Source organism: Pygocentrus nattereri, chromosome 4, assembly GCF_015220715.1.
Source record: "Pygocentrus nattereri isolate fPygNat1 chromosome 4, fPygNat1.pri, whole genome shotgun sequence".
Lineage (NCBI taxonomy): Eukaryota > Metazoa > Chordata > Actinopteri > Characiformes > Serrasalmidae > Pygocentrus > Pygocentrus nattereri.
In genome coordinates, this window is record NC_051214.1 from 1,320,514 (window position 1) to 1,330,711 (window position 10,198).

Genomic DNA, 10,198 nt, shown 5'->3' on the forward strand with positions numbered 1-10,198 from the left:
GCTGGGTAGAGTTGAACTGAATTGAGCTGAGCTCAACTTAGTTCAGTTTAGTATAGCTTAACTCTGCTTAGCACGTGAGAATAATAATAAAGCAAAGTTGAACTTTAGCTGAGTAGAATATAATAGTTAAACTGAGTACAATTGATCTGAGTTTAGCTGAGTAGAATATAATAGAGATGAGCTGAGCTGAGTAGAGTTTACCTGAGTAGAGTAGAATATAACAGAATTGAGCTGAGTAGAGAGTAAGAGTTGAGCTGAGTTTAGCTGAGTAGAGTAGAATATAAGAGTTTAGCTGAGCTGAGTAGAATACAATAGAGTTGAGCTGAGTAGAGTAGAATATAGAGATGAGCTGAGTAGAGTAGAGTTTACCTGAGTAGAGTAGAATATAGCAGAATTGAGCTGGGTAGAGAGTAAGAGTTGAGCTGGGTAGAGTAGAATGTAATATAATTGAGCTGAGTAGAGTAGAAAAGAGTTGAGCTGAGTTTAGCTGAGTAGAGTAGAATAAAATAGAGTTCAGCTGAGTAGAGTAGAATGTAGAGATGAGCTGAGTAGAGTAGAATATAGAGATGAGCTGAGTAGAGTAGAATACAATAGAGTTGAGCTGAGTAGAGTAGACTATAGAGATGAGCTGAGTAGAGTAGAATACAATAGAGTTGAGCTGAGTAGAGTAGAATATAGAGATGAGCTGAGTAGAGTAGAATACAATAGAGTTGAGCTGAGTAGAGTAGAATGTAGAGATGAGCTGAGTAGAGTAGAATACAATAGAGTTGAGCTGAGTAGAGTAGAATGTAGAGATGAGCTGAGTAGAGTAGAATACAATAGAGTTGAGCTGAAGTGAGTTGAGAATGTAATGCGTTAAAAACGTAACATTTGGTTGCTGTTTTAAGAAAATCTCCTCCTTCTGAAATGACCACCTAACTTTAAAAAAGAAAACATGAATTTAAGTTTTTAAAGATTTTTAAAGGCCTTTAAAATGTTTATTTTCAGTGTAACGTGATTTTTACTCCGAGCGTGTTTTCAGCTTTGCTTTGACAGCCCGGTTTGGAAGCGTAGTGGTATTTTTTGTCACGTCGGCTCGACCCGACATCTGAACGAGCTTTTCGACTGTCAGTAAATTGGATCAGCACCATCACACCGGGCGGCGCAGCGAGCAGGAAGGCTGTGAGCCTCAGAGCGAGACGGTTCAGACGGTAATCCACAGCAGCCTGAGTGCAAATGATGCGTTTTGGAGTTTTTGAGCTCACCGCCATCCTACATGACCGTCCTACTAACTGCAGGCAGAAGCTCCTTCAGCTGAAGTTCATGAGCTTGTGCGAAGATGTTATTTCCTCTCTGAAGTCTTAGCGTTCATAGTGACTCTATATAGAAACGAAGAAACCCCGACATTCTTCTTCCTGCTGTTTTCTTGCGTGCATAATCAAATGCAGAGTGTACCATGCGCCTGTTTACACACATGTGTCAGTGAGTGAGAGCTGTGGGTGATTTCCCCTGTCATGCGGAGCATAGCAGCAGCTGCACTCTGACATGCTTGAGTCTCTATCAGGTCAAAAATTCCACCTGACCTCACCCTGCGTTACTCTGAAGCCGCGATCAGGCAGCAGAGTTCTTTTTTTCTCTTCTCTGAACGCTGCAGCTCTCCCACCTTCATGCAAACCAGCCTGCTTCCTGACAATGATGCGAATGATGAAGCCATGCAAATCTGCAAATGATGCCCAATGCCCAGAAACCAGAGTCCTGGTTTCCCTGAGCTGACGTCGCACCACCCAGGCCAGTCTCGCTTTTCCTCACGAACGGCGAAGGGTGTGAAAAAACAAAAACCTTCAGACGAAAAAAAACAAAAAAATGCCAGGAAGGCGACGCCGTTAAATACGCGAGCGGAGCGAGAACCAAGCACGTGGTTGGGCCCAAAGGTTACCCGAACTTCCCCGTCTTATCCCAAATGTGCATGTGTGGCGAATGAGCTTCTCTTCGGTAGTTTTACGCACACAAACTGGCGTAAAGCCGTCATCAAACGGTGGAATGTCTCGCACGGTAACCTTCAGGATGCTTCAGTCAGGCTGCTGCTGTTTTTAGCTAAGCTATCATATCTTAGTCTGCGTTTACAGATGACAGCGATTCATACGACGTCAGAAGCCGCATGATGAAGTTTGTTAGAGATGCTGAACAACTCCAGACGGTTTGAAGTGCGTATTGCGGCCCAAAGTGCACATAAATGTCCAGCGTACGTGTTCAACGTATGGACACTAATGTAGCTTGTCGCTACGAGGCTAATGTGGCTAACAGGCAAGCTTATGCGCACAAATTGGCATAATGATATCATCAAACTCTGACGCCGTCATGACGTAAATCTATAAAACAACCTATGGACAGACATACGTATAGGCTTCAGGATTTAGGCTTCAGGCATTAGGCTTTAGGCTTTAGGCTTCAGGCTTTAGGCTTCAGGCTTTAGACTTCAGGCATTAGGCTTCAGGCTTCAGGCAGGCTGCTACTGCTTTTAGCTTTGCTAGCATGTCGCTGCTGTTGGAACAAAACCTTGTATCTCCATTTTTGTCATTTTCCAGTTTTTGACGAAATTCGAAAGTTCCTGTTGGCCTTTACACTGTGTGAGAATTTCACAATGAAGGGAACAAAAGAAACGGCCCAAAACTACTTGGAAAGACGTTTGGTTCCATTGACTTACATTAAAAGCAAGGTATGTTTTTCCCTTCTCCTGTAAAGTTACCGTTTCAGAGATGCGAGGTTTTGTTCATAAACATGGACAGACACACATACAGGCTTCAGGCAGGCCGCTAACATTTTTAGCTATGCTAACACATTTTAGCCCGTGTTTATAGACACCAGTGTGTCAGACACCAGATGATCAAGTCTATTAAAGATGCTGAACACCTCCACAGGGTGTTTGAGATAAGAGTGCGATGGTTAAAGCCTTCAGTTAGCACCATGCTAATTAGCTAAACTCCACTTAGCTTGAAGGATCTGCTGTATTGCACACTTGAAGCTTCGTTAGCTTCAGAACTCAGAACTCAGAGTTTGCTAGCTAATTGTTTTGGTATCCCAGACTCCAAACATGTTTTGGCTGAAGGACTCCATCTGGAGTAGACTTAGCATGATGCTAATCCATGCACCATAAGCTTCCATTGATAGTTAGCTACATTAGCTCCAGCGCTAATTAACTCCAGCGCTGCTGCTTTCTTAAGCAGCTTCAGCATCTAAACAGCTAATCTGTATAAAAACCTATTTTGTTTCTCTGAGGAACCTTTCAGCAGATGGCTCTTCGAAGAAGAAGAACCTCCACAACGTTCTCAGAAGAACCCATAAACGGACACATTCTTTAAGCCTTTGAAATGAGATGGCTCTTCTCCTTTTTGGGGAAGCAAAAGTGGTTCTTCTGTGGCATCACTTGAAGAACCATTTACTGGAACCTTTAATTTAAGAGCGTGCCTTGGGAATAGGGCCACTTTGTGCCCCCTGCTGTGATGATGTCAGCGCTCAGTTAAAGGGCCCCTATCAGGGGAAACCCGATGTCGCTCAGCTTGTTTTAAATGAGACTGAGCTGTAGTGTGTAAACAATGTTAAATTTTAAAATGCACAAATCTACAAAATACCTGTTGCTCTTTATATTATGTGTAAATTTCATGATGAATGGAAAAAGTCTGGTTCCATGACGTCCATTAAAAGTACAGGATGTTTTTTCGCTCTCCTGTTAAGTTTTCGTTTTCGAGGTATGACATTTTCATACACTATATTTCCAAAAGTATTCGGTCGTCTGGCTTCACACGCATATGAACTTGAGTGACCTCTCAATCTTAATCCATAGGGTTTAATATGATGTCAGCCCACCCTTTGCAGCTATAACAGCTTCAACTCTTCTCGGAAGGCTTTCCACAAGGGTTAGGAGTGTTTATGGGAATTTTTGACCGTTCTTCCAGAAGCACATTTATGAGGTCAGACACTGATGTTGGATGAGAAGGCCTGGCTCACAGTCTCCACTCTAATTCAGCCCAAAGGTGTTCTATGGGGTTGAGGTCAGGACTCTGTGCAGGCCAGTCAAGTTCTTCCACAACAAACTGGCTCATCCACGTCTTTATGGACCTGCTTTCTGCACTGGTGTGCAGTCATGTTGGAGCAGGAAGGGGCCGTCCCCAAACTGTTCCCACAAATTTGGGAGCAGGAAATTGTCCAAAATCTCTTGGTGCTGAAGCTTTAAGAGTTCCTTTCACTGGAACTAAGGGGCCGAGCCCAACTCCTGAAAAACAGCCCCACACCATGATCCCCCCTCCACCAAACTTTACACTCGGCACAATGCAGTCAGACAAGTACCGTCTCCTGGCAACCGCCAAACCCAGACTCATCCATCAGATTTCCAGACGGAGAAGCGTGATTGGTCACTCCAGAGAACTCGTCTCCACTGCTCTAGAGTCCAGTGGCGGCGCTTTGCATTGCGCTTGGTGATGTAAGGTGTGCAATTAAAACAACTCCATAACATTAAATGGGCTGTTTCGTACAGTAAGGAATGAATGGATTAGATTAGACTACAATCAGCCGTTTGTGAGGTGTAGATAGCTTAATGCAGGGGGTCACACTAAAGCCAACAAAAGGGTTTTTATTTCATTTTAACTCAACGTTTTTGCCGTGACCAGAACAGGTTACTGTTTATTTAAAATATGCCAAAACTGCATGAGCTAAATAGGCTTTGAACACACATCTTCTAAGCTGCTTCTCCCTCAGGGTTGCAGGAGCCTATCCCAGCGGCCATTGGGCAGGATACACCCTGGACAGGTCACCAGTCCATCACAGGGCAGACAGACACATTCACACACACCTTGGGGCAATTTAGCATGTCCAAGTGGCCTAACTGCATGTCTTTGGACTCTGGGAGGAAGCTGGAGTTCCTGGAGGAAACCCACGCAGACACAGGGACTCTGGTCGCCCGGCCGGGGAATCGAACCCAGGCGCTACTTGCTGTGAGGCAACAGCGCTGCCTGCTGCGCCACCAGGGTGCTTTGCTTTCTGTGTGACTGCTGAAGGGGTCAGAACGCACACTGTGTTGCAGTGCATGCTGGGGACTGTAGTGCATGAACTGGGCTGATAAGAATAGAATATTGAAATAATTTGGCAGGCCGAATAGGACTGTGACTCTCAGGTCTTCTGTTTGACACATGCATGTTAACGGTTCTGTTAGTGCTCCGTTCACGGCACCAGACTGGACTGATAAACCTGAACTCTAAACTCAGTGTAGTTCTCTGTGACACATAAATAACATTCTGCAAAGAAAACTACATTTAAAAATGAGCAAAATGAGAAAACACTGGTGAGTCTGGATCTTTGTCAAACCTGCAGAAATTCCTTCTTAATGTCAGTTGGAGAATGAGGCCCAATGGTTCTATTTAGAACCTTTTTGAAAAGGGAACCCTTTGTAGCACCAAAAATTGTCACAAGAACACTTTTAGTGCTATATAAAACCATATACGGTGAATTCTCCATCTGTGGAAGCTCTTTAACTTCTCTGTCTCACTTACAAAGTTCTTCAAAGAACCATCTGTTGAAACGTTCCATGGGGAACCAAAAGTTGTTGCACGAAGGAGCCTTTCCAGCATCTTTGTGTTCTAGCATGTTCCTGTAGTTTTGTAGATTTTGAAGTAAAGTGGAAAATTCTGGATTTTTAAGTGCAGTTTGATGGACCCGGAGCAGAGAGCTGAAGGGAAACACGCGCAGAGCTGCTTTATGATGAACTACAGACCTTCACCGGGTTTTTCTCTCTCACTTCACTGAACAGTAACAGTGGAAATCAAACATTGCTTGGAAAACCTCAGAAGAGGGCGAGGAGGCGTCCGCGAGTGGCTGCCGGGCAGCGTAACGTAACGCAGCCCTATTGATGCGACTTCTGCCTCAGAAAGTTGTTTACAGTGTTTTGGGGAAGCGTCTAAAATTCTGCTTCATTAGTCACCAAAAAACCCTCAGCAGCAAATTCACTCAGAGCAAACCTGCAGGAGCACAAGAGCTCCACACAGAGACTGAGGCCTGATAGGAGGAGGAGGAGGAGGAGAAGAAGGAGGAGGAAGAAGAGGAGCAGAAAAAGGAGGAGGAAGAGGAGCAGGAGGAGAAAAAGAAGAAGGAGGAAGAGGAGATGAAGGAAGAGGAGGAGACGGAGGAGCAGAAGAAGAAGCAGGAGGAGAAAAAGAAGAAGGAGGAAGAGGAGATGAAGGAAGAGGAGGAGAAGGAGGAGCAGAAGAAGAAGGAGGAGGAAGAGGAGCAGAAGAAGCAGGAGGAAGAGGAGGAGAAGAAGAAGGAGCAGGAGGAGAAAAAGAAGAAGGAGGAAGAGGAGATGAAGGAAGAGGAGGAGAAGGAGAAGAAGGAGCAGAAGAAGAAGGAGGAGGAAGAGGAGCAGAAGAAGCAGGAGGAAGAGGAGGAGAAGAAGAAGGAGCAGGAGGAGAAAAAGAAGAAGGAGGAAGAGGCGATGAAGGAAGAGGAGAAGGAGGAGGAGCAGAAGAAGAAGGAGGAGAAAGAGGCACAGAAGAATGAGCAGGAGGAGAAAAAGAAGGAGGAAGAGGAGATGAAGGAGAAGGAGGAGCAGAAGAAGAAGAAGGAGGAGGAAGAGGAGCAGAAGAAGAAGGAGGAGGAAGAGGAGCAGAAGAAGGAGCAGGAGGAGAAAAAGAAGGTGGAAGAGGAGATGAAGGAAGAGGAGGAGAAGGAGAAGGAGGAGCAGAAGAAGGAGGAGGAAGAGGAGCACAAGAAGAATGACGAGGAAGAGGAGGAGAAGAAGGAGCAGGAGGAGAAAAAGGAGGAAGAGGAGATGAAGGAAGAGAAGGAGGAGGAGCAGGAGGAAGAAAAGAAGGACAGTTCCCTTAATTACAAGAAAATAAAGATAAAAAAATAATGATTGATAAATAAATAAATAAATAAATAAATAAATATTGGGCAAGTTTGTGAATGAACTTTAACTCGTCTTGGAAAAGCAAGTTAATGGCACTAAAATGTTAAGACGGTTGTGAAGGCGCTACTAGGCTGTTGCTGTGGTATTCCAAGTGGTTGCTAAGTGGTTGCTATGGTGTCCTAGGTAGTGATAATGTGTTGCTGGGTCGTTGCTGTGGTGTCCTAAGTGGTTGCTAAGCTGTATTTGTATGGAGTTTGGTATTTGTGGAGTATGGTATTTGTATGGAGTATGGAGTTTGGTATTTGTGGAGTATGGTATTTGTGGAGTATGGTATTTGTATGGAGTTTGGTATTTGTGGAGTATGGTATTTGTATGGAGTATGGAGTTTGGTATTTGTGGAGTATGGTATTTGTATGGAGTATGGTATTTGTGGAGTATGGTATTTGTATGGAGTATGGAGTTTGGTATTTGTGGAGTATGGTATTTGTATGGAGTATGGAGTTTGGTATTTGTGGAGTATGGTATTTGTGGAGTATGGTATTTGTATGGAGTTTGGTATTTGTGGAGTATGGTATTTGTATGGAGTATGGAGTATGGTATTTGTGGAGTATGGTATTTGTGGAGTATGGTATTTGTATGGAGTTTGGTATTTGTGGAGTATGGTATTTGTATGGAGTATGGAGTTTGGTATTTGTGGAGTATGGTATTTGTATGGAGTATGGAGTTTGGTATTTGTGGAGTATGGTATTTGTATGGAGTATGGAGTTTGGTATTTGTGGAGTATGGTATTTGTATGGAGTATGGAGTTTGGTATTTGTGGAGTATGGTATTTGTATGGAGTATGGAGTTTGGTATTTGTGGAGTTTGGTATTTGTATGGAGTATGGAGTTTGGTATTTGTGGAGTATGGTATTTGTATGGAGTTTGGAGTTTGGTATTTTCTGAGTATTTAAATAATCACACTAAGGCCCAGTCCCATTCCACCCTTCGCCCCTACCAATTAGCCCTTAGCCCTCTGTTTAGCGTGTTCACGTGCTACACCAGGTGTAGGGGGTCCTGATTCTTGTTGAGATAGAGGGGTGGGGTGAAGTGTTGTGGCTACATGACCCTCCAAACTGAGAGAGATGAGAAAAAAAGAAAAACCAGCGAGACGGAGAACAAGAGACAGAGGAAACCCACAAATGTGGGAATTTTCTCCTTTGAAAAGTTACGATAACCATCATGTTATCTTAGTTTAATGTGGTTTCAGTGTAATTTGGTCGTTTTTCTTCATAACAAGCATAAAGAAGCACTAATAACATGCAAATGTCTCAGTAGCTACCTAGATAATTTTCCCGTTCCACCTTAAATAGTCCAGCAGTTCTGACACCTGAAGCTCCAGAATGTAGCTGACGCACAATTTAAGGTGGAACGGAAACTTCAAACAAAAATTTGGAGAATTTCTGACTTCAGCTTCACATCACTGAAGAATTAGGGGGGGTGTTAATAAATAACTGCCCCCCTCTTTGAAGGCGTATGATCCCTAAATGTAACTAAAGCCCAGCAGTGAGGAGCTGAACTTTCCCCTCCTCTGCTGTCCCTGCAGACGGGCAGGGTCGCCTACAGAGCGGCGCTAGTAGCTGTTAATGAAGTGATGCTCTTTTATTAGAGGGGCTCATTTCAGAGGAAGATCTCAACCACTGCCCTGTAGCTCAGTAACAAGGGGCAGCGCTCCAAAACAAGGGGTGGGGGTGAGAAGAAGAAATGGGCCCAACACTGCTGTCTGCTTCTGTAACCTTCCTAATAGGCTCCCTATGCATGCAGTGGGACTAGAGCTAATCTAAAGAAGCAAACTCCATTAGTTCTTGTCTTATGTGTCAAAAATAAATGAAGGTTACTTCCTTAGATTAGCACTAGCACAAACGCTAGTCACTAGTTAGCATCATGCTAATCATCGTACTTGCCTCAAACTCTGTGCAGTTGTTCAGGAATCTGTAATAAACTTGATTTGGTGTTTTCTGACTCTGTATGTTGTATATTTACAGTATTTTTAATAAATTAGAGGTGCAGTCAGAGGTTCAGAGGGTTTGGTGTGAAACAGTTCAGATGTCTTTACAGTGGTGGTGATGGGAACCAGGCGTCGCCATGACTACAACACAGATATAGACACTTTATTTACCATCCAGAACCACCAGAGAACCTACACGACTCTTCTGAGCTTATATGGAATGTTGATGATGGAAAACAGTGGAAAATCTGGAATAGTGAGTTTTCTTTGGGGACTATTTTGCCGCACAGCGCCCTGCATGTCTCCCTCCACCATGAATGGAGTTGAAGTTCTCTAAACTCTCATTAAACAGTGTCTCAGTCATCAGGCAGTGAATTCAGAACCAGCTCATGTAGGAACTTTCTGTAGGAGCTTTTAGAGGGACGTCTGGTTCCCATCACCACCACTGTGAGGAGCTTTTAGAGGGGGACGTCTGGTTCCTATCACCACCACTGTGAGGAGCTTTTAGAGGGGGACGTCTGGTTCCCATCACCACCACTGTGAGGAGCTTTTAGAGGGGGACGTCTGGTTCCTATCACCACCACTGTGAGGAGCTTTTAGAGGGGGACGTCTGGTTCCCATCACCACCACTGTGAGGAGCTTTTAGAGGGGGACGTCTGGTTCCTATCACCACCACTGTGAGGAGCTTTTAGAGGGGGACGTCTGGTTCCTATCACCACCACTGTGAGGAGCTTTTAGAGGGGGACGTCTGGTTCCTATCACCACCACTGTGAGGAGCTTTTAGAGGGGGACGTCTGGTTCCCATCACCACCACTGTGAACGGCTGTTTACATCAGGCAAATCTAATTATGTGGAAATTTAGTAAAAGTGGTGGAATTCCCCTGTACATCCTTCATGAGCTGAGGCAGGTGTGCTGGAGCGGGAAACTACAGCCCGTCCACTGTTCGCTGGGGTGAGCGTCCCTGTAATACTATTGGATTTCCTCTCTCTCTCTCTCTGAAATGACCAGCAGTGGACATTTAAAGGTTAAAATGCTTTAAAAGACAGACGTGTTTGTGATCGTGGTCATTTCTCTGCCACTGTCACAAGGGGAGCTGTGCTCTCAGCACGGCTTTGTGGAGATGTGTGGGAGGAGATCCAGTAAGTCTAATACAGCAGAAATCACTATTTCACCTCCCTGTGGTTTCACTCCTTTACTCAGTACTCAGAATGGAAGTTTTGCAGCAGAGACGTGGACGTCCTCCCTGCTTCGGAGGAAACGATGCTCTACAGTGCAGCTCTTTACCAAACCACCAGCAGGATCTTCTACTGGAACCAGAAACCCTCATCAGATCG